Source organism: Macrotis lagotis, chromosome 1 (genome assembly GCF_037893015.1).
Source record: "Macrotis lagotis isolate mMagLag1 chromosome 1, bilby.v1.9.chrom.fasta, whole genome shotgun sequence".
Classification (NCBI taxonomy): Eukaryota; Metazoa; Chordata; class Mammalia; order Peramelemorphia; family Peramelidae; genus Macrotis; species Macrotis lagotis.
In genome coordinates, this window is record NC_133658.1 from 367,210,287 (window position 1) to 367,232,209 (window position 21,923).

A 21,923-nucleotide genomic window follows, 5' to 3' on the forward strand; every position below is an offset into this window, starting at 1 on the left:
GGGAGTTCAAACAGAAACTAGGAAAAGAGATGCTCAAATTAGATCTTGATCTGGAAGCTTAGGAGAGAGAGAGTGGAACAAGGTGAGATAGGTTTGTTCAGCTTTGCTTCATCTCAGAGAGCAGAATTAGGACCAAGAAGTATAAGTTTGGGATATAAGAATCAACTTGGCAACAGGAAAAGTTCTGTATATGGAAGCAGAGGAATTCTTAGTTCAGCTCCTTTCTACTGCTGTAACTTTAGAATCAACCTGGCATAATGGAAAGGGAAATGCAATCAGAGGAGCTGAATTTGAATCCTAGTTTTTGCCAATTTTAGTTTTGTGACTTTGGGCAAATCACTTAAACTCTTTAGACCTGAATTTCAGAGCTGTAATTAGTCATTTTGGCTCCTGGACCAAACAACACAACTGGAAGCCATCCTTAAATCAACTTTGTAATTAATCATATGAAAATGGTACATAGTGTAATTAAGATAAATTCAATTGAACTGGAGAGGGAATATATTACTATAGTGGTTCACAGATGGGTGTTATTAACCATGTGGACCATCTGCTAACTTCCTATTTGATCTCATTATTCTTGATAACTAGGTGCTAAACTAAGTTGTTTTATGATCATGAAGGGAGGCATGTGTGGTCAACATATAAATTTAACAAAAATTCAAGTTAGAAAAAAAATCACTATTTGAAATTTTTGTAGTCTTTAAGTTTCAGGCCTAGGGAAAAAAAGCCCTTGTTTGTCCTACCTTTGTTATGATTCTATTGTTTGCACATCTGTAAATAAGAGTGTATGATCAGATTATTTTTTTTTCTTAATTTTTTTTTTAGGTTTTTGCAAGGCAAATGGGGTTAAGTGGCTTGCCCAAGGCCACACAGCTAGGTAATTATTAAGTTGAACCCAGGTACTCCTGACTCCAGGACAGGTGCTTTATCTACTGGGCCACCTAGCCACCCCAGATCAGATTATTTCCTAATGTCCCTTCCAGGACTAATATGTTTCCATTATTTTCTAATAATTCCACATGATAAAGTGAAATAAGATGCTTTAACAGTAAACTCATCACTAAAGATCTTCAACTGGAGGCTGGTTTAATCACTTTTTAGGGATTTTGCTTGGGGATAATTTGGATTAGATGTTCTCTGATGTTTCTACTAGTTCTAAGAGTCTATGAGTCATTTAGTTCTTCTTTTTTTAGATTTTTCAAGGCAATGGGTTTAAGTGGCTTGCCCAAGGCCACACGGCTAGGTAATTATTAAGTGTCTGAGGCCGAATTTGAACCCAGGCACTCTTGACTCCAAGGCCGCTGCTCTATTCACTGTACCACCTACCTAGCCGCCCCGAGTCATTTAATTCTAAAAGTATTTATTTAACATGTATTCTGTGCCAGGAACTGAGTTGGGTGCTGGGAATAAAAAGACAAAACAAAATAGTGTCTGCTTTTAGGAAACTTACCTTTTATAAGTAAATACAAAGTTGATAACAAGTAATTTCTAAATGAGTACATAGGTTTGATGTGAAGAGCAATTTGTTAACATCAGAAAAGGCAGGTAAATGTTTAACAACCATGTCTTCAGAGGTTGAATATACGCACTGAATATGTTTAAGTTTCATATGCATTATTAACCATATTTCTATAGTATTTTTTGTTTGATTTTTTGCAAGGCAATGGATTTAAGTGACTTGTCCAAGGTTATGCAGCTAAGTAAGTATTAAATGTGTATTTCTAAGATGTAAATGCTTCAGGTGAAAATTTAGTATATGTTCTTCCAAGTCTGTTTAAGCTGACTGACACACTCCTGCATAGGCCATATAGGCAATCACCCTCCACAGTAGCAAAGACAGTTGATTACCAAAGATAATAGATGATCTTGGCTATTAGGGCTGCAATGAGCAGCAAGAATGGATAATTTATTCAAAGAAAAATCAGTAGAGAAAAACATTTAAGAGTCAGAATAGCTAATGGAAGACACTTCCTAGGTTGAAAAGGACATAGGGGGGTGGCTAGGTGGCTCAGTGGATAAAGCACCGGCCTTGGAGTCAGGAGTACCTGGGTTCAAATCTGGTCTCAGACACTTAATAATTAGCTAGCCGTGTGGCCTTGGGCAAGCCACTTAACCCCATTTGTCTTGCAAAAACCTAAAAAGAAAAAGGACATAGGAAAGTAAAATTTATTTAAAGGGAACCCGAGTTGCATTCCTAGGGAAATGCCAAATTAGGGTTGAGGTAACTGCTGAGATGGTTACAATTCTTTCAGTTATACCTGAAGTTTATTGAGTTTATTTTATCTAGGACACCATCATCATTCTATTCATTCATCCACTTGTACATCCTTGGATTAATCCTGAACTTTTCATCCTTCCACATCTGAGCAGTTACCAAGCCCTGTCCATCCATTCTCCATAAATCCCAAATCTCTCTCTGTTCCTCTTCTAACCATTTTGACTCTTGCTCAGACTGTCATCACCTTCTGCTTGATCTGTTTTCATAAGTCATCCTAATGACTATTTTTTTAGTTTTTTTTTTTTGCAAGGCAATGGGGTTAAGTGGCTTTGCCCAAGGCCACACAGCTAGGTCATTATTAAGTGTCTTAGTTCAGATCTGAACTCAGGTACTCCTGACTACAGGACTGGTGCTCTATTGACTGCACCACCTAGCTGCCCCTACCTAATGACTATTATTGAACAGCCTAAGTGTTCTCTTCCTGCCTCTGCTCTCTGCCCTCTTCTTTGCAGATGAGGAAACAGAGGTCCAGAGAAGTCAGGTGCTTGATCCATGGTTAACAAATAGACAGTGAGGATTTGAATCCTGGTTAGATGACTTGAAAGCCAGTCTTCTTTCCACCACACCCTCTAACTCTAAATTAATAGACTTAGGATTCCAGTCCAGGTCAAAATTGACAAAAATCTGACCTCCAATTCATCTTTCACAAAGTAAAAAACATTGATATTTCTAAATATTTCTGCCCAGGTTACTCCTCTGCTCAAGAAGTTTCATTGGCTTCCTAATGCCTTTTTCCTTTGCATTTATAGATTGTTCACACATCACTCCCCCCATGTACTTTATGTTCCATCTGAACTGACCTTATTCATGTTCTCCACACACAAAATTTCATCTGTCTGAGTCTGTGAACAGGATCTACCCTATGTCTAGAATATGTTCCTTCATTTCTTTTACCTTATAGAATAGCTTCCTGCATATCTACTTGTATGTTTACATGTCATTTTCAACCAGAAGAATGTAAGGTCCTGAGGAAATGGACTGTTTGGTTTGTACCTACCTCTAGCACCTTGAACAGCACCAGGAACTTAGTAGATGCTTAAGACATGTTTATCAAACTGAATGGTTGAAGACAGAGGTTGCAGCACAAAAGGAGCATTGTTACTAATGACTAAAAATGAAGTTACCTGACACAAAAAAAGAGACTATAGGAACATAAGATTTTAGATGTGGAAGGGGTTTTAGTAATTATCTTGTCCTACTTATTCCTTTTTAAGAGGGGGAAACTTTAAATTATGTAATGAATATTGATGCTGTTTGGTCATGCTTAGAGGACTCAGAATTGAGTTTGAGTTGGACCATGGGGTGTTTGAGATTCCTTTCAATTCTGAGATTCTGGGACTCTCTGTTAGAGGAATTTTCTTCTCCAGCAAAGCATTTAAAAAGGTCAAGATGAAAGCTTTTTTCTGCATTTGACAAACAAGGGATGTCATCTTTTCCTTGGATTGCATTCAGCTGGATTGGGAGTCTAAAGGCCCAGGTTAGAATCCCTCATCTGTTCCTTGAGAGTCAAAAAAGTGTGGAGAGAAGACTAGCTTGGGGATTAGAGGGCCTGGTTTCAAATGCTAGTCAGTATAAAGTATTTGTTTAACAATGGACAATACACTTGGCTGGATCTCTGTTTCCTCACTTGCAAAATTAACAGTTGGACTGAATGGTTGCTAATAAATTCTCCTAATCTTTAAGTCTTGGATCCTGGCATCTTCTTTTATAGATTTCCTCCTCTATAAATTGGAGGTTGTTAGAATAGATGGCCTCCAAAATCTCTACAGGTTCTAAAAGACTATAAGCACTCTAATGTTACTTCCAAAGTGGTCCAAAAACTGTTTTAAAAGTGGTATGGGCTGCTGAAGAGGTGATAAATTTGCCAGAAACAGAGATCTTGAAGCAGAAACTGGATGATCACTGATCAGAGGTTCCTGATCAGAAGTTAGACTGGATGATTTGGTTTTGTAAATAATATTTTTTTTCCAATTTCATATAAGGATGATTTTCAAAATTAATTTTTTTCATAAGATTTTGAATTCTAAATTTTCTTCCTTCCTCCTTCTTTTCCTCTTTCCCCAAGCTGGCAAGCAATCTAAGTTATTCATGTGCAATCCTATTAAACATATTTCCAAATAATCATGTTATGAAAGAAGAATCAGAACAAAAGGGGAAAAACCACAAGAAAGAAAAGTAAAGAAAAATCAAAAACAAAAGAGTGTAAAAATATATTTAGTTCTGCGTTCAGACTCCATAATTCTTTCTTTGGAAGTGGATAGCATTTTCTATCATGAGAGACAAGAGAATTTTTTTAAAGGATTTTTCCAACTTTTAGATTTTGTGAGACCATGAGACTATGTTCTTTCTGGGAATCCTTGCAATGCCAAAGAAAGATGTAAACTTTGGCTCAGACATGGGCTTTCTCTAAGGCACTTCTGAAGAAGAAAGCTCAGGAGGCATTCTTTTGATGCAGCTAGGCTTCGAGGTGTCTTCAGAAGTTGGATCTGTACATGAAACCAGGTGGATTTATACATCCTTTTGTGAGGAAATGGAATGAGGAGATACATGTTTGTGGTGGAGAAAAGGAGGGAGAGTAGGTTCAAGAGGACAAAAAGTTGCTGAGAAAGCTGGCAGCCTCCTGCAGAATGACTCGAATTTATTCTCTATTTTTCATTAGAGCAGTTTGAGAATTACTGATTTTGGAATGCTGGGGGAAATAGTCAGCTGGCTTCCTTGGTTCTGGAGACTCAGAAGAAAAAATGACATAGATTTTGCCCTCAATAAATTCACAGTCTATAGAACATAAATGACATATGCACAGATTTGTCAGCATCACACTCAGATTAGCTTCTTAATTTTGTAGGGGAAGGAAATTGAGATCCAGAGATATTAAATCACTTCTCTAAGGATTTAAATCTTAGAAGTGACAAAGCCAGTATTCCAAACCAGATCTTTTGACTTCAAATATGAAGAAATTAGGGAGTATCTTGTAGTTCAGATGGACTAGAACTTAGACTAAGGGATGTAGTGTCAATAGAAGATTAGAAAGATAAGAACCAGAATGTGAAAGAACTGAGATTCTAGTCTAAGGAGTTTATAATTTATCCTTTAGGTGATAGAAAGTCATTGAATATTTTTGGTCAGAGCAATGACTTGATTTTACACACACACATATACACATATGTGTGTATGTATCTATATGTGTTTTATATATACACATATATATGCATATAATTCACAGAAGCAGTTTGGTGGCTGAGCGCTAGGCCTGTAAACAGAGAATCTTAGGTTCAAATCTGTCCCCAAATACTTACTAGCTGAATGACTCAATTTCTTCATCAGTAAAATGACTGGAGAAGGAAATGGCAACCAATTCCAGTGTCTCTGACAAGAAAATCTCAAATAGGCTTGAAAAAACTAATCGACTAAACATCAAGAACAACAAAATAATACATAAACATATGTGTGTGTGTATAAATATTATTTTAGTAAATTATTTTGTAAATTTAGGACCCACTTCATACAAGGGGAAAACTGTGGCAAAGGTGATGGTTAGGCCTTTGATGAAGGTCAAGTGATGATGTATTAGAGATAACTCCTGATTTTGGAAAGCAGTAGTAAAAATTATTTTCTCTGCTTCATCCCGTCTATAACCTTATCAGAAAGTCACATCTATATACATGACTTATTCTACTCTTGGCATTACAGTGTATCAGAGTTGGAAAGAAGCCCAGAGGTCATCTGCTCCAAACCCTACCTGACCATTCAATTCTCTGCAAGGTCTCTGAGAAATGGTCATTCAATTTCTTCTTTGAAGGACTTAATGAAGGTGAGCTCACCATCTTCTGAGGCAAGTCTTTTAGTTTGTGGACAACAGAAGTTTGGAAGAAAATGGTCAAAGAGGACTGGCTTTGGAATCAAAGCATCTGGGTTCAAATCCTTGTATTACAAGGAATTGATCTACAGATCCATGAACAATTTTCTTAATCTCTCTGGGTCTCAGTTTCTTCATTTATAAAATAAACAAGAGGGGAGTTGACCTAAGTAGTCTCTAAGGTCCTTGAAGACATGATCATGTATTCCTAACATGGAACTCAAATCTTCTTCAGTTTAATTCATTCATTCATTTCTCCTAGTGCTGCCATTTTGGGCCAGCAAAATGTGCTTGATTGCTCTTCAAATACCTCTTGGAATGACATTTTATTTTTATCCCAATTGGAAAAACATGTGGTGGTCACATCCACAGAGCAGAAGCAAATTAATGTCAGTCAGCAGGACCTCCACTACAAATGTGAGGGAAGAGAACAAATGAAGTTAGTCAGTCATATAAGGAGTAGGAGATTTTAAAGGGGGTTATGTTTAGGATCATCAGACTTCTTGACATTTCTGCCTCTAAGAGAGTACTATGTTAATGTAGCAACTTTTTGATGTTTCTTGGGAAAGACAGGGCTCTGACCTAGAGGCTTCCCAAAATAGAAAACAGAGAGACTGCAAAAGAAGCAGGCCAGTGGGACTGAAGCTTCCCAAGTGAATAATTTGTCCAGAATGTGGACAGAAGGAGAAGCCTGGGATGAAATGAAACGAAAACATATGGAGAGATTCATGATTTTGAACCTATGAAAGTGGAGTCCTGGATTAAGTTCCGTCTTCAAGAATTAATATTTTAGTGAAAGAAAAACAAATTCATTTCAGAAGAGGAGTATTTGATTTGCTGTCAGAGGACCTTCATTTAAAAACTGGTCTTAACTGTCTACTACTTGTGTGATCTTGGACATCCCTTCTCTAGATTTTATTTCTCCATCTGTAAAATGAGAGGGTTGGATTAGAGTTGAACTCTGGGGTTCAAATCATTAATTCTAGCTTTTCTTAAGGAATAACAATGTAAGTAAACAGGCAAAGGTGATTTATTTTATAAAAGTAACAACAATTCAAAGAACAAAATCAATTCCACATCTATAAATATCTTTACTACAGAGCCTTGAGAAATAAAGAAATCAGTGGCAAGAGAGAAACCACAAGGAAGGATGTGGCAAACTTTTGATCTTAAAAGTTGTCTAAGGAAAAGGAAATGCAAGTTGGGATGGAATGAGAAAGAGAAAAACTGATGATCATAATATTGCATAAATAATATTACGAATGACAGAATAGTAATAACAAGAGAATTTTCTAAAATTAGCTTCTCTGCCAACCCATGAAGAATGGGGGGGGGCGCTCAATAAGATCCATCCAGTTAGATGATTGATTCATTAACTCATGAACGATTGGCAAAGGTCTTTATCTAAACTTCCCTTCAGATCCAAGCATGATTTGCCTTTCTTAAAAGAAGGGATCAAACATCTATTACCAAAAGATAAGGCTATCAGCAACCCCTCCAAATATAAGCCAATTACATGTTTGTGAACTCTATTTAAAGCATACACAGCTTGTTTCACTAATTTAAAAATCCACAAATGCATAAGAAAGCAATATATTGACTGAGTAGCAAAAAGAATGGGCCAGAAAGTCCCAAGAGTATATATAGCAACTTAATATCAATTCAGTAATTATTAAGCTACCCAAAACTGCTATACATTTATATGACCATATGTTTATTATTACAATGCCTTGACTCAATTTCACTCTCATGACTTATTCATGTACTGTCAACATATAAAGTATATTCAAGCCCAGTAAGATTCATTGAGTATTTGATGCCCACATGGAAAATTGTTCCTTTATTTAAAATGTTTCACTACCATAAAAAAGTACAATTCATATAAAATATGGCATTTTTAGGGAAATCATTTAAGTCCATTATACTTCTGTCTAAACTTAAATTAATTCTATTTCTCTTACAGAGATCTAAATGTGACTTTCAAATTAAAGAATTGAACTAAAATATCATTAATTTTTTCATCTACCTGGATAACACTAAACTACATGACTCCACTAAAAACCATATTAAACAGCTTTCTCATGGAATCTTTCTCCAATGAAATTCAAGTATTATTTAGACTTACAAAGTTTAAAATTCTTAAATACACCAAAGAAAGATAGACATTCCAAACTTCAAGCTTGACTCTATAGATCACATTGAACAAATGAATGAAGGCAAGATCTACAAATACTTTGGTATCCTCCAGACAAGATATATTGAACATACTATATCAAAAAGAAGTTTGGGATTAAATACCCTAAGAGATATCAAAGCTGAATGGAAGAAGACATTTAAAACAATTAACAACTATCCAATACTAGTTTTAATGTGTTCTATAGAAAACTTAAAATATACCATAACAGATTTGGAAAGTATCAAATAAAAAACCATGCAATGCTAATGAAATTCAGGACCCATCACCTACTTGTTTCCCCCAACACATTAGGAATTTAGGCTTGATGATAATTTTATTGTATATTATAAGTAGGTAAAATAAATAGAAACAGTTTTGAACAGACATCATTTCCCCAAACTATAAAAATCCATAGCAGATACATGGCTCTGTGTCAAATCCAACCAAAAAGAATTAAAAGACCCTTTAAGAGGCAATAGCTTCATGAACTTGATCAAAACTAGTGAACCAAGAGACATTGAACAAATGGTTGAACCATAAAGATTTGTTTGTGGAAATGAAAGCATTTGTGACAGCAATTGAGGAACAGACTATTGCCCTCCTGAAACTGAAGAATGGCTATCCTTAAGGAACCCAGAATTAATGATCAATGAAAATTATGCAAGGAAATAGCAGAAAAGATTCATAAGCTTTGAAAAATGTATCATCTACTGAATATTTACCAACCTCAAAGTTAGAATTAGACATCATAAGTTTGTTGTCTTTAATATATTGAGAGATGACAAATTCTTGAAACCAGGGTATTCAACTAATAAGCCATACTAGGATCAGATCATTTGCAAAGACCTACTGTTCTCCACAGTCCCTTGTATGTAACATTGATACATACAATTTAAGAACAATTTAAAAATATACATCACTATACAGAATGCAAAAATTCACCAAGTTAATGAAACAAGAACTTTTAGAAACGCAGAAATCTAATAGAGATGAAAATAACATGGGAACAGAATGAGGCAGTACTTACTGTATCACAGATGTTTTCAGTAAACCTATAGAACTTAATCTTATATCTTAATAATTTTTTTCAGCTAAAAACAGAACAATTTCATTCACCTGTGCAAGAATTCTTAGAATATTAAAAGAATAATAACAAAATGGCTATTTGTCCCAGGACCATTTCTTTCTGAATCCCATTCAGAAAAAATGAGAATGAAATAATAATAATAAAACTATTAAGCATCTACTACATGCAGAACTTTTTCCATGTCAAGATATAATTTTAGCTAATTTGTAATCCCTGCCCTCATGGAACACACAGTCTAACAAAGGGTTGAAATAACCCACAAAATTATAATGCAAAATAGGATGATATATAAAAATATATGTACATATATCCACACATGCACACACACACACACACACACACATATATATATATATATATATATATATACACTCTCTATATGGTATCTATATATGTGTATTTAGAAAGAATTTACACTTATACTATAAGTATAAAGTATATTTATACATATGTGTACATATACATAAGTATATGTGTAATCTGTATGCATAGAGCATGTACACACATATATAATTATATACATATATATTTATACACATCCTATTTTGCATTATATACATACAAATACAACATATCCATATGCATAGCTATATATTAATTTATTTATACACATATGTTCATTTATGAGTGTGTATATCATCCTATTTTGCATGATAGCTTTCTATATGTATGCATATATCTAGGCACATCCATATACATAAATACCTATTCATAGATACACTTAAACAAATGAAAACTAAGACTACTAAAAACTAAATTTCTACAGAAGTTGATTGACATGAGGTGTGACTGTGAAACTTAGTACAACTTCTGGTAGACAATAACCTTGAATCTAAGGACAAAGTAATGCTAATTCTTGAAAAGAATAACCAGAGAGTGTTTTCATACTGATTGGGCTTACATTAGTTTTGCCAATTTAATTCAGTTTGATTCAAGAAATATTTAACACCTAATATATTCAAGGTATTGTGCTAGGCACTGGGAATTTCAAGATGAAAGAGAAATAATTTCTCATTTATAAGAGAGTACATTATTATATTAATATATTAATGGTTTGAAACCAATAATTGGCATATTTTAGTATAATACTTGAATGATGATCTAAAGTTCCTTCTTGAAGACCAGACATTGGTTTCTGCTGCATTTAGCATTTAAAGTCATTCTTCATCTAGTTCCAACCTGTCTTTCTGTATTGATTACATATTCCTCCCCATCATTCATGCTATATTCCAGAAAAACTGACCTTCTTGCTGTACTCCAGAGAAGATTGATCTTCCATTTCCCTATCTTGGTACAGGTTGACCTATCATGTTTGGAATACTCTCTCTCTCTCTTTAATCTCCTCTTTTTTGAAACTCTGAGCTTCTTTCAAGGCCCAGCTCAGGTCCCATCACCAGGACTAGCCATTTCCAGAGGTCCCAGAGATTAGTGTCAACCTTCCCTCCTTTAAATTATTTTTTAGTGGAAAATCTAGGTAATGTAGAGATGGTAAACTTGCAGAGATAAAACTTCCTACTGACTGAATCTGATTAAGATGTAATTGGGAAAATTTTTAACAAAATAAAACTATAATCCAACATAAATAATGCTAATTTGTGTTTTTAAACCAGGAGAGATCCATTTCTATTTTGAGTTTAATCCCACTGGTATAATGGCTAGTGTAAGATTTGGAATCATAAAACCTGAGGTCAAATCCTGCCTCAGCCCCTTATTAGCTATATCCAGGCAATTTATTTACTTTCTCTGGGTCTTCTTTTCCCTCATTGAGGGAGTTCACCTCAATAACCTTTAAAGTCCCTTCTAACTCTTCATCTATGATTTCATGACCTTGTATTCCTAATAAGGAATGTGAGCACCTTGAGATCAGGAAGGTCTTTTGGTCTTTTTATCCCCAGCACTTAGCACAGGATTGACATATAGTAGGCACTTAATAAATGCTTAGTATATTGAATTTATTTAAATACTCGTAAAACAAAAACTCTGACAAGCTTTACAAAGTTGCAAGCATTACAAAACCAGGATTGATAGTGAGCTCTGTCCTGAGGACCAGCCTAGGTAAGGGGAGAGATGCCTGTCACAAAAAAGCGGGCTGACATCTGGAAAGGACTTTTTTATTTTTTTGCCTTAGTCTGTCATTAAATTGTCTACTAAGGAATGGAGGAATTATGCTCTTCATCAAGGAAATGACCACATTAAGAAAGTTCCAGGTTCTTGTTATAGGTATTGGGGTATAATTTAGTGATGACAATTTAATTAGTTTAACAAATGTTTACTGTGAGTCATGGCCATTGGAATAACTTGTTCTTGTCAGCTCATGAGCAAGTCAATATGTCAACTTGTGCTGTTATTGGTCTTTGAAAAGGGAGGAGTAATAATAACTGAAAGTCAACTTGGTGATGTTGAGAACATACTGGAATTAGAATGAGAGTAACTACATTCAAACCTCAACTCTACTACTTAGTAACTGTGATCCTGGACAGGTTACTGGTTTTCACTTTTGCTGTCTGTAAAATGATGGGGTTTGATTAGATGATGTCTAAGATCCCTTCTACTCTCAGTCTATGATCCTGTGATGCCACAGCCTTATACATGCTCAGTAAATGGAGAAAGATAGGGACTGGATTGTGATTTTTATTAGTTTAGAGAATTTCTGGAAAAGGAACCTCTCTTCCCTTGCAGATTGGTACCTTTCCTAAAATGTATATTCTTTTTTTTTATTTTTTTAGGTTTTTTTCTTTAGTTTTTAGGGTTTTTTTGCAAGGCAATGGGGTTAAGTGGCTTGCCCAAGGCCACACAGCTAGGTAATTATTAAGTGTCTGAGGCCGGATTTGAACACAGGTACTCCTGACTCCAGGGCTGGTGCTCTGTCCACTGCACCCCCTAGCCGCCCCTGAAGTGTATATTCTTTAAGAATTGTTTACAGTACTGAGAGGTCAAGTTATTTGTCACATAGACAGTATATATCAATAGCAGAACCTGAATTCAAGTCTTCTTGACATTAAGACTGGCTCCCTCTCTTCTATGCCACACTGCCTCTCCATTAAAGGTATACTTTTATGACTACATCCTGTCTCTTCTTATAGAATATAATCTCCTTGATATTGATTGATTGATGAATGAATGCATAAGGTGCGACTGGGACAGGAATATGGAATCCTTGAGGAGCTTACAGTTTAGTAAAAATAATTCCATTAAATTCAACAAACGTGCAAAATTCCTGCTTTGTATAGGGATCCTGAAAACCCAACTGGGGGAATGGGAGATATATGTCATGTATAATACAAGATAGAATGCAAAAATATTTAATTAGCCCATAAAAAGAGAGGATACAGAAATAGGATATTGAAAGATGAACAGCAGGGAGATTAGGCATCGTCAGAATGGAGTCATTAGGATATTTTACAAGTCTCTATTGAGATTGAGAACTGAAAATTGCCCCCTGCCCCGATCTTTTCCAACATTCCCCAGAGTAGGACATCAGCCATGATTCAGATTCCCATAGATTCCTGTCTATAACTGAGTGACCCTGCAATACCACTGTTGTCATATTCTTCAATGAACCTCGGCATCAGTGTGGTAGATCATCCTTTTGTTGATGGACATGATAACACCTCCAGCACTTTCTTGTCCTGTGCATTTCTTGACCATGTCTTTCTACAAATCATCCCCAAATAATCCATTTAAGATTTTCAACACCTTCCTCTAGGAATTTTATTAGACTGTGGAGATACTTGGATTTTTCATCACCTTTGATGTGGCTGGTCAATATAGTTATTCTCAATGACCCATACATACTTTTGCTTTTATGCAAACCATCATGATAATATTTCATAAGCCTACTTGCACCCACCATTATTTGGGGATTGGAAAGTTCCTTCCTGTAATTTCATTGATATAACAAACTTTCAGAAAGGAAACTCTTTCTAGCAATGCATATCAAGAACACTCCCATAACTTAACAGTCTTAGAATTACCTAGGAATAATTGAGAGGCTAAGTGACTTGACCAGAATTGAACAGTCAGTTATGGGTCAGAGGAAGGACTTGAACTCAGATCTTCTTGAATTTGAGTCTAGTTTTCTATCTAGGGTGGTATAACTGGGTGGTATAACTGATGGAATAATTGTGGAAATTTATATAGTAAGGAGAAAAAAATTTTTTTTACAAAAAATTGTGTTATTTGATCCTCCCAAGAAGCCCATGAAATGAGTATTACAGATATTATCCCCATTTGTAGCTAAAAAATGTCTGAGATTAGATACAAATTCATTTCTCACTTACTCTTGATCCAGCCCACTACAAACACTGCCTCTAAAAGACTAGTCCTTTCTACTGTCCCTTCATTCCTTTATCAGTGGGTCACATGAACTCTTTTTGGGGCACATAATTTATGGTAATATAAAATTCCTGGAAGTGGAGGGGGTTGCAGTTTTGGGAACTTTAGAATTATTAAAAATGTTGAAATAGTGCTTAAGAGTCACACTGCATGGCCTACCTCCTCCCCTTGGGTCCAGCTCATTGTTCATCTGCAGTGCCCATATCATTTACATGTACTTAGGGACTATTTCAAGGGGTTTTACATTTTAATTAGATGCTATAATCTAGCTAATATTTAATTGAATTCAAAAATAATTTATGAAGTACCTACTATGTATACCAGACATTATAGTAAGAGCTAGAGACACAAAAACAAAAAAGAAACCTTCATATACTTTGCCCCCAATATCCTCATCACCTTCGCTTTCAAGGATTTGAACTGGGGTGCAGTAACCCTCCCTTGAAAGGTAACTGACATGGTAAAAAGAACGTTTAAGTTCAAATTCTGATTCTGATACTTACCAGCTATCTGACCATGGTAAGTCATTTCACCATTATGAATTTTGGTTTCTTTACCTCTAAAATAAGGACAATTCCATTTGCTCTACCTATCTCCTGGGGTCTTTTATGAGGAAAAGGGAGGTGCTGATTGAGTTTCTGGAATTGGTACAGTCCCAAATCCAATGACCAGAGTCACTGGCTTAACCAAATGAATGCTTTGAGTGACTCAGCTCAGTGGTATACATTTGGCCAGTTATCCAGGCCTAGTGGTCCAGTCCTATCCTTTCCCTTTTGAGAAATGTGGTCTGGAATTGCCAACTTCAATAACGAAATGGTTGAAGGCACTAGTCCAATTCTTATCGATCACTGAAAGACAGTTGTCCTTTCAAAGCTCAATAGAAAGCCCAAGCAAAGATGATGTCATTTGCACAGAAGAGAAAAAAGATAGCTCATGACACCAATTAGTGTTACTCAGTAATAAGAGAACAGCAATCTGAGATTCAACATTCTTCTAGTTGGAGAAAACTTAGAGTGAATTTAGTTCAATAAAGTATAATGACACTTAAGTCTTTTGTTTTTGTCTTCTTAATCTTTGTGACAAAATTAAGCAAGAAATTTTGCATTCACCAAGGGTCATGAAATAATGTACAGGGTGTGAAAAATCTTGAAAAATGCTCCATAGAAATCAAGCTTAGTATTAAATTGCTTTTCTTTTTTGTTAATTCCTCAGAACACATAAGGGTTTTTGTCTTAAGGGAAGTTTGACCCTGAAAATGGAGACCTTGCTGAAAAAGGTATGCATTGGGAGGAGTAGGGAAGTAGGTCAAATCAACCACACATCTGTGTGTGTTCATATCAAAGACTTGTATGTTGTCAAGAGCAGTTGTCAAGAGCAGATGCCATCATCCATATTCACCCTTTCCTTCTGTGCAGATGTGATTTAATGTATTTTTAGCTCCTACTTGCTTTCAGTTCAGTTAACTATTTCTCATCCAGCAAATGATATGCTGTTGAACTGAATTCTTTTTCTTGGCTCTGATACTACCTGGTTATTATAAGTTGAATATCTATGTATATATTATTTTCTACCAATAAAATGCACGGTCCAGTAAGGACTGGTAAAATGAACTCCCAGTGTATGAACTCTGTTGATAGGGATCAACAACTTCTCTCTAAGTTTATATTCTACAAGAGTTTCTTGGGGACAATAAAAGGATAAATGACTTGCCCAAGGTCATGTAGTTAGTATTTCCAGAAGAGATCTTAATCCCAGATCTCATTGACTCCAAGGCTAATTATTCTTGGCAGGACCTTAATAATTATTTGTGGAGTTTAAATAATTGAATTTAATACCTTTACTTTTCTGGAGCTCAGTTTCATCATCTGTAAAATGGGAGAAGAAGAAACTAGACTAGGTATTCTCTTCTAGTTCTGATATTCTGTGGTTGGTGACAAGATTGTAGGAGCTCTGTCCCTAAATACTAAAGGTTATTTGAAAAATGAGAAAGAGTGATCATATTCGTGATTGTATAGCTGTGCTCCAGTTTAAAAAAAAATAACTTTTTAAAAAACATTTTAACTGGGGCAGCTAGGTGGTGCAGTGAATGGAGCTCCGGCCCTGGAGTCAGAAGAACCTGAGTTCAAATTTGGCCTTAGTCTCTTAATAATTGCCTAGCTGTGTGACCTTGGGCAAGTCACTTAACCCCATTGCCTTAAATTTAAAAAAAATAACAGATCTATTAAAATGTAAGCTTTGAAAAGTTAATCTTTGGATAATTTCATTCTGTGGAATGCCTGACTTTGAGCCATGACTGGATGGTGAAATCCCTTAATGGCACAGTTTATTTAGGCTAAGGGTACCTAGGGAGGCAACAGACTGAAGAGAAATAGAAGTGGGTAGCAATCTCTACCACACAATATACTCTCCCAGACCCTAGTTTTCCTTTCTGTGATATCTTTTCTCTTTCTTTTCCCTCCCAAATTTTGCTGTATAATCAACTAACCAATCATTAAGTTTTTATTAAATGCTAGGAGTTGGCTGCTGTGAGATCACTGGAGATACTAGAACAAAATTGAAATTATCCCTGTTTTCAAGGAGCTTACATTTTACAAAATAACTTGAACATACCTAAGTGTGCATATGTATATAAATTATATATAACATATTATATATAAGAGGTAAATATTTCTACTTATGTTTCTATTTATATGTGTATCTCTGTCTGACTGTCTGCTGTCTATGTCTATCTATCTGTCTCTGGCCATCTCTCTCTCTCTCTCTCTCTCTCTCCATCTATCTATCTTTTTTATCTACTAACAGATACAAGGTAGCTTTAATAAGAAGGAAACTAGTCAGAGGCACCAGAAAAATCTCACTTTCTTAAAATATAATAAAGCACCAAGGAAAGCAACATGCAAGTCACATGAGTAATTTTCTTCTAGAAATGAGGTCTTGGAAAAAACTTCTTTTACAAATGATTATCAAGCAGTGATATTTATTGTTATGCGAAGACATGATTCAAATGATTTTTCTTTCTCCCTTTCTCTCTTTCTCTCTCCCCATCTTACTTTGCAGGAAATTAGTTCCCTTCTGCTCAAAATCTTATTATCTTTAGGATGCATTTAAAATAGAATTCCCTGCAATCACTACTCTTTATTTTATTTTATTTTATTTTTTTAATCATTATTCTTTAAAGAAGGTCTACCTATCTATGATAGTTGTTTATTTTTAAAGCACTTAGATAAAAACAAGATGGATTGAGGTGATTCAGTTATCAAATGAATTCCACTGTGGTATTTTCAGTTGATTTCCTTTTGTCTCAAGTATTCTAATACATCTGTAATCACAATATGGCTGTTCTCTTAGAGATCACCATCCATTATACCTTGCCTTTCCTGTGAGACCCTTGCCCATTTCCCTCCATAGGTTTCCTGGAGGAGGTTCACCCAACATTCTGAGATCATTCTTCTACACCATGAAGAAACGATGGAGCACATAGTCACTATCAATTATCTCTCATTCTCACTTAATGACTAGTCCCAAGAAAAATTGATAACTAAATGATCAACTCATCTTGTTGTCTATTCTCTTTCCTCCCTTTTCTTTTTCCCCCCTTTCTTTCTCATAGTTTTTCAAATACACAAACACATGAGGCAGCTAGGTGGCGCAGTGGATAAAGCACCAGCCCTGGAGTCAGGAGTACCTGGGTTCAAATCTGATCTCAGACACTTAATAATTACCTAGCTGCATGGTCTTGGGCAAGCCACTTAACCCCTTTTGCCTTACAAAACAAAACAAAAAAAAACCCAAAATACACAAACACACACATGTATATATATAAACCTTTTTTCTCAAAAATGGTGGTTTTAGAGAAATTCTCTTTAAAATGCTTCCCTGAGGTCATAGGATTTAAAGTAAGAAGGTACCAGAGGGATCATCTAATCTGATTACCTCATTTTACAAAGAAGAAAACTTATGTTCAGAGTAGTGAAGCAACTTGTTAGAGATCAAATGAACAATAAAGAGGAAAGATTTGGACAAAAGTTTCATAATTTCACATTCTGTATACTTTCTATTATACCAACATAGCAATATCAACTATCTGCCCCAATTAACCATAGAGAAAATCTTTGTAAATTCCTGGAAAATTAAAACAAACAAGAATTCCCATAAAATGAGGTGCTTTGACCTAAAGTATGTTAAAAGATATGTCCAGATTAAAGAGTTCCGCTATATAATTCCATTAGAGATTAAATAAAGAGGAAACTATAAAGTATGTGATTGATGTCAAATTTGGCCTTCTGATTGATGACCACAGAGCTTTCATTATTCATGAATATTCTATACATACACACACATACACATGCTGAGGAGTCTCATTTTTTAGATGGTTTCAATAATATCCTCTGTTTTTCACAAAATCTAGAGTTAGAATTCAGGTGTTGTCCCTAGCAATTTTCTTTCTCCTCTTCCTCTCTTTCCAACTCCTCTTCCCCTATTCTCTCAGAATAAACTTAAACCAGTTTTCATTTTCATCTGAAACACAGAAGAAATTTTAAAAGGTCTTCAAATGTTGGATTCTAGACATAAGTATTAAACTAGGAAAATAAGATGGAAATACAGAATCTAGTATCTTAATAAAATTAAATTTTAATAAAATATGTGATATTATTTATAATTTAAATCTTCAATTGTTCAAGAATAAGTATATTCTTCAAGGAACAATTAAGATCTAGGAGGAGATATGGTACAATTTGAACCCCAGCTCTGGAGTCAAGGGATTTGAGTGTGACCTTGGGCAGAATTGCTTTGTCCCAGGGACTTCAGATATAAAATTAGTAGATGGATCTAAATGGCCTCTGGGGCTTCTTCCAAGTTATAATCCTTGTGAGGAACATTCCTAGTTTAGATATGGAGGCTCCCACAACTTCCCCAATTTCAAGTGAAGAATTATCAGGCTTTTATTGAGAATTCCATTCTATGTATCTGAAAATAATTATTTTGCTTTGCTGTTTGTTCTGTTTCTTTATCTGTAGTGTGGGATTGAGAGGAATTACATGGAGAGATCGTTGGGTTTAATAATCTTTCTGAGACCCTGCCTAGTTCTAATATTCCATGGTTTATGATGCAAGGTCCCTTCCAGCTCTTATATTCCAACTACTTTTTAAATTTTTTTATTTTCTTTTTAATTTGTAGAATAAAATAAGCATTTTAATTAACACTGTGTAATAAAAATATTATTGCTCATGAAACTGTAAAAGTATAATAGTATTAGTTACTATTCCTTTTACATTATACTATCCTGTAAATTTCATTTTTTCTTCCCTACCATATACATACATGTGTTTATATGTGCATATATACACACACACCTTCGCTATTCTAAAATGCCTTCCAACTATGATTATTTGTGTGCTCTGACATCCTGTGATTTAATTATTGAAAGTAAATTAATGAAAGGTTGAAACAATGATCCTCATTTATTCTACGAGAAGGTTTATGGCACAGATGGGTTGAATATAGTTGTTTTAGTAGACTAAGGAAGTAACTCCCCTTCCCACTCCCAAACTCAATATTCAATCACATTAAACAACTTAATTGAAAAATAATTATAGGTTTAGAATTGGAAGGGAACTGGAGTTTATCTAGTTTCACCAAAGAAGGAAACTGAGACCCAGAAAGGTCAAGTGGCTTGCCTATGGTCACATATGTCTTAAATAGAAAGGTCTCAAGGTGGTTTCATAACTCACTCTTTAAAATTCTCTGATATCCCATTTCTCCCTTATGGTTTTTTCAATATTTGCTATTTTTATTACAACTACAGCCCTGCCTGACATCTCATTCATCATGCAGTCAAAAATAACTTTATTAAACCTTAAAAGGAAGGAAAGAATACCTACAAAATTAATTTCATTTTATCACAATTAAAATGTAGTTTTCATTACTTTACATAATAGTTTCTTGCATACACTCTCTAACATAGAAAGGATTGATACCACAGAATTATAGAATGTTACCATGAGATAGGTGCTTAGAAAAAGAATATTAGAACATAGAATCTAGAATGACAGAGCCGGAAGGAATCTAAAAACACAGAATTTCAGGGTTAGAAGAGACATTAAAGCATACATACTTGAACTTGTTCATTTAATTCCACGCTCTTTTCTGCTTTCAAATTCCTTATTCTCTTGATCCTGGCTAATTATGTTTTGCCAAACCCCAACTCTGGAATTATTCCTACTGTTTATCTATGTCCTTTGTTCCTATTGCTGCTGAATGGAGTTTAAGAAAAATAAAAAAAAAACTGTTGAGTTGGCTCTACAAATTAGTATTATCTAATCTCACCTGAGTCCTCACTGCAGTATGGCATTCTATTGTTCTCTAATTGACTCACTTTCCCACTTCCCACAGAGACTATTCTTGTCTTTTCTCAAAGCATCCACATCACTCTCCACCCCCATCTTCTCAGCCAATGACTTTGCCTACTATTTCACCAAAAAATAAGGTTGTTCCCCAAAAGTTCCCTCCTCCCCTCTTCATTCACACATATTGTCCCATCTTCTCCTTCATTATGAAGAAGAAATGCCAAAGATTATATCTGAAAGGTGAAGAGAGGTCAAGGTATCATATCTTGATCTCACTTCTTCTTGACTTCTCCAGCAATTGTCCCTAATAGTATTTCTTTTCTCTATTTTATCTTTGATCTCTCCTTATCTAGTCACTCCTTCTAACTGCTTATAAATATACATCCATCTTCCCCATTCTTGAAAATAAAACAAACTCTTTCACTTGATCCTATTATTTCTTCTACTTATCATCCTATATCTCTCTTTCCCTTCATGATCAAAACTTCTTTTTTTTAAAAAAGATTTTATTTGAGTTTTGAGTTTTACAATTTTTCTCCCAAGCTTACATCCCCCGCCCCAAGGAAAGCAATCTGTCAGTCTTTATTTTGTTTCCGTGTTGTACGTTGATCCAAATTGATTGTGATGAGAGAGAAATGACATCCTTAAGGAAGAAACAAAAAGTATAAGAGATAATGAGATCAGATATTAAGATATCTAATTTTTTTCTAAATTAAAGGGAATAGTCCTTGAAATTTGTTCAAACTCCACAGCTCTTTATCTGGATACAGATGGTATTCTCCGTTACAGACAGCCCAAAATTGTCCCCGGTTGTTGCACTGATGGAACAAACAAGTCCATCAAGGTCGAACATCACCCCCATTTTGCTGATAGGGTGTATAGTGTTTTTCTGGTTCTACCATCTCACTCAGCACATGATCAGACTTCTTGAATAAGTTGTTTACCCCTAATGTTTTCTCTTGCTCTGCTCACACCCTCTTTTCAAGCTGGCTTCTGACCCTATCATTAAACTGAAATTGTCCTCTTCAAAATTAATAGTAATTTCTTAATCACTAAATCTAAGAACCTTTTCTCAATTCTGCAAATCTTTGACTTTTCTGTTTGATACTATTGATCATCTTCTTCCAGATACTCATGTCTTCAACTAAGTTTTTTTGGTGGCATGGCTGTTTTGTTTGCTTACCTTTTGTAGATTGTTCCCTCACAATTCTTTCTGTCTGACTATTCCTTCTCAATGTTCTTAGCTGGTTCTTTCTCCATGGTATGCTCACTAATTGTATCCTTGCATATCTCCAAAGCTTTGTTCTGAATTCTCTTCTCTTCTCTCTTTATCATATCTCATTTGACAATCTCAACTATTATTCCTAGAACTAAATATCTAGCCTCTCCAAAACTCCAGTGGTCCAGTGATAGTGGTCCAAAAGATACCACCTGTCTTTTGGACATCTCAAATTGCATGTCTCATTGGTATGTCAAAGTCAGTATGTTTAAAACAGAATTCATTATCTTTCCTTCAAAACCTCTTCACAATTTCCTAATTATTTTTGAAAGCCCTACCATCTTTTCAGTCTCCCAGGCCCACTTCCTTGGTGTCATCCTCAACTCTTCATTCTCAATCATTCACATATCAAATCATTTTTCTACCTTCACAATATCTCTTCTATATGTCCACTTCTCTCCAGCAATCACAATTTGGTTGGACTCTTTTTTACCACTTTTCCAGGACTATTGCAGGACTATTTATCTATGTCAAATCTTTTTACTTTCCAGTTCATTCTCTACTCAGATGCCAAGGTGACTTTTCTATAGCACAGATCACTTCCCTGCTCTATGAACTTAAA

The 21,923-nt window shown here is 35.1% G+C and overlaps 1 protein-coding gene and 1 long non-coding RNA gene across 9 annotated transcripts in view; one reads left to right on the forward strand and one right to left on the reverse strand.

Annotated features, from left to right (window-relative positions):
• LOC141505998 (uncharacterized) overlaps nucleotides 1-21,923 on the forward strand; it is a 285,180-nt gene that overhangs the window by 191,659 nt on the left and 71,598 nt on the right. For 3 of the 8 annotated variants that reach the window (XR_012473743.1, XR_012473740.1, XR_012473744.1), the window contains one exon: nucleotides 5,972-9,726. The exons of 2 other annotated variants lie outside the window; for them this stretch is intronic. This is a non-coding gene — a long non-coding RNA (uncharacterized LOC141505998). Of the gene's footprint in view, nucleotides 1-5,971; nucleotides 9,727-14,947; nucleotides 15,356-21,923 lie in introns of those variants that run through there. 3 more of the 8 variants (XR_012473741.1, XR_012473745.1, XR_012473746.1) reach the window with 3 other exon arrangements.
• The window catches only part of JAKMIP2 (janus kinase and microtubule interacting protein 2), a 207,270-nt gene that overhangs the window by 125,059 nt on the left and 60,288 nt on the right, over nucleotides 1-21,923 (reverse strand).